General features: G+C 48.2%; 1 non-coding gene across 1 annotated transcript; it reads right to left on the reverse strand.

Annotated features, from left to right (window-relative positions):
• Window positions 1-704: 704 nt before the first annotated feature.
• LOC131292374 (5.8S ribosomal RNA) lies at window positions 705-859 on the reverse strand. The gene has a single exon (XR_009190023.1). It is a non-coding gene; the product is annotated as a 5.8S ribosomal RNA (ribosomal RNA).
• Window positions 860-3115: the final 2256 nt, after the last annotated feature.

Below are 3115 nucleotides of genomic sequence, written 5' to 3' on the forward strand. Positions count from 1 at the left end.
TTCTGAGCCACATTCAAGTTGGACTTGAAAAGCGCTAAGATGACGGATAGTGAGACGCACCAGTACACGGAATCGGATAGACGGACAGGCCGCCACCCCTACGTGCTGAGCTTCTCCCGTTTCGCTCGCAGCTACTCAGGGAATCCCGGTTGGTTTCTTTTCCTCCCCTTATTAATATGCTTAAATTCAGGGGGTTGTCACACATGAACTGAGGCTTATGTACCTTGCGGTTGTTATCGTCACATCTGGCTTGCGACTACTTTGTTTCAATGTCCAATATGTACCGTTGGACTCGGTTAACGGGCTGTTAGCCCGCGTGTGGTTTAACTCACTGATACCTTCCATTGCCCATACGCTAGTTTGTTTGTGTTCCTTTGGTCAACTTCCATACTTGAATCATTTGTGCTACCGCTGCTGCTTCGACGCTACTTTGACATCTTCGCTTCTATTTAAATAAATAAATAAGCTGAAGCTAGACATCAGTAAACACCACCACAGACACCACAAGCACGCCTTCTCCTCGTACTTCCGCCTCACGCGGGAACACGGACGCTCTAAATACTTCGAATTCCAATGCCAGTATATTGTAAACCACGGGTTCTTTAATGCTAGCGGGTCGTCGCGACCCTAGTTAACATCATGGTGCACGTCTCGTGACGGGTGTCACGGCGTAGTTAAATGTATGCGATACATTTCTCAAATATAAGCGCTCAGTCATCTGTACATCATGGTAGGTTCCCACGACGTGCAATATGCGTTCAACTTATCAATGTTCATGTGTCCTGCAGTTCACATTATGACGCGCAGTTAGCTGCGGTCTTCATCGATCCATGAGCCGAGTGATCCACTGCCGAGGGTGACTAACTTGCGTAAGCCGCCGCTGTGCGCGTATACCCGTTCCCCGTAGGGAGGAGCAAGCCGCCGCTTAGAGACGAAGCATAAAGTGTCCTCATTCCACATAGGGCAAGCTGGATGAATCCATTTTACCCAGGACGGCCGAAGCGGCGTGGACCAGGGGAGAACTGAACCTTATACTTCACACCACAGTAAGTCTACGTGTCCTCTTCCACATAGGGCAAGCTAGAACTAACTATCTTACCCAGGACTGCCGAAGCAGCGTGGACCAGGGGAGGAACACACTTTTCATGGAAACGTAAGGCATCCATGACTGCCATAACGTAAGCCGCCGCTGTGCGCGTATACCCGTTCCCCGTAGGGAGGAGCAAGCCGCCGCTTAGAGACGAAGCATAAAGTGTCCTCATTCCACATAGGGCAAGCTGGATGAATCCATTTTACCCAGGACGGCCGAAGCGGCGTGGACCAGGGGAGAACTGAACTTTATACTTCACACCACAGTAAGTCTACGTGTCCTCTTCCACATAGGGCAAGCTAGAACTAACTATCTTACCCAGGACTGCCGAAGCAGCGTGGACCAGGGGAGGAACACACTTTTCATAGAAACGTAAGGCATCCATGACTGCCATAGTGCGTAAGCCGCCGCTGTGCGCGTAAACCCGTTCCCCGTAGGGAGGAGTCAAGCCGCCGCTTAGAGACGAAGTATGAAGTGTCCTCTTCCACATAGGGCAAGCTAGAATGAACTATCTTACCCAGGACCGCCGAAGCAGCGTGGACCAGGGGAGAACTGAACTTTATACTTCACACCACAGTATTGAGTAATGTGCCCTCTTCCACATAGGGCAAGCTGGAATGTTCCATTTTACCCAGGACGGCCGAAGCGGCGTGGACCAGTGGAGGACTACACAATCATGAGGTTTGATATCGACTTGTGTGTTTCAATAGGATACCGATGGTATGGTTTGAACCGATTTGATTTAGCCATTCTGAAGTCATCACTTGGTTGAAGCGCTGAACTAGGGAGGCATCGTTTACATATATATTGGTTTTCGCATGCTCTACTAGGTTAATGTCATGAGGTTGGCTATCGAGCATGCCCAAGTGATGACTTGATTGTGTGCTTGCTTGAATTCTTCACATTTCATACCATCGGTTAGTTGTCGAATCATTCCTCGATCATAACCTTCGTTCTTGGTTCATGTATGCTCTCTTCCACATAGGGCAAGCTAGAATTAACTATCTTACCCAGGACCGCCGAAGCAGCGTGGACCAGGGGAGAACTATACTTTGTCTTGTATGCCCACTTCCACATAGGGCAAGCTAGAACTAACTATCTTACCCAGGACCGCCGAAGCAGCGTGGACCAGTGGAGGACTATACTTTGTTCATAACACCACAGTATTGAGTAATGTGCCCTCTTCCACATAGGGCAAGCTAGAATGAACTATCTTACCCAGGACCGCCGGAGCAGTGTGGACCAGTGGAGGACTACACAATCATGAGGTTTGATATCGACTTGTGTGTTTCAATAGGGTACCGATGGTATGTTTTGAACCGATTTGATTTAGCCATTCTGAAATCATCACTTGGTTGAAGCGCTGAACTAGGGAGGGGCATCGTTTACATATATATTGGTTTTCGCATGCTCTACTAGGTTAATGTCATAGGGTTGGCTATCGAGCATGCCCAAGTGATGACTTGATTGTGTGCTTGCTTGAATTCTTCACATTTCATACCATCGGTTAGTTGTCGAATCATTCCTCGATCATAACCTTCGTTCTTGGTTCATGTATGCTCTCTTCCACATAGGGCAAGCTAGAATTAACTATCTTACCCAGGACCGCCGAAGCAGCGTGGACCAGGGGAGAACTATACTTTGTCTTGTATGCCCTCTTCCACATAGGGCAAGCTAGAATGAACTATCTTACCCAGGACCGCCGGAGCAGCGTGGACCAGTGGAGGACTATACTTTGTTCATTACACCACAGTATTAAGTATGGTGTCCTCTTCCACATAGGGCAAGCTAGAATTAACTATCTTACCCAGGACCGCCGAAGCAGTGTGGACCAGGGGAGGACTATACTTTATACTTCACACACTAGCCAAATTGAAGTCATCACTTGGTTGAAGCACTGAACTAGGGCGAGTCTATCGTTTACTTTGCATTGGGATAATACGCTGCATGCTCTCTTAGGTTAATGTCATGTGATTGGCTATAGAGCATGCCCAAGTGATGACTTTGTTTCAAGCTCAACAGGTA

This window comes from Anopheles ziemanni (assembly GCF_943734765.1).
Source record: "Anopheles ziemanni chromosome X unlocalized genomic scaffold, idAnoZiCoDA_A2_x.2 X_unloc_52, whole genome shotgun sequence".
Classification (NCBI taxonomy): domain Eukaryota; kingdom Metazoa; phylum Arthropoda; class Insecta; order Diptera; family Culicidae; genus Anopheles; species Anopheles ziemanni.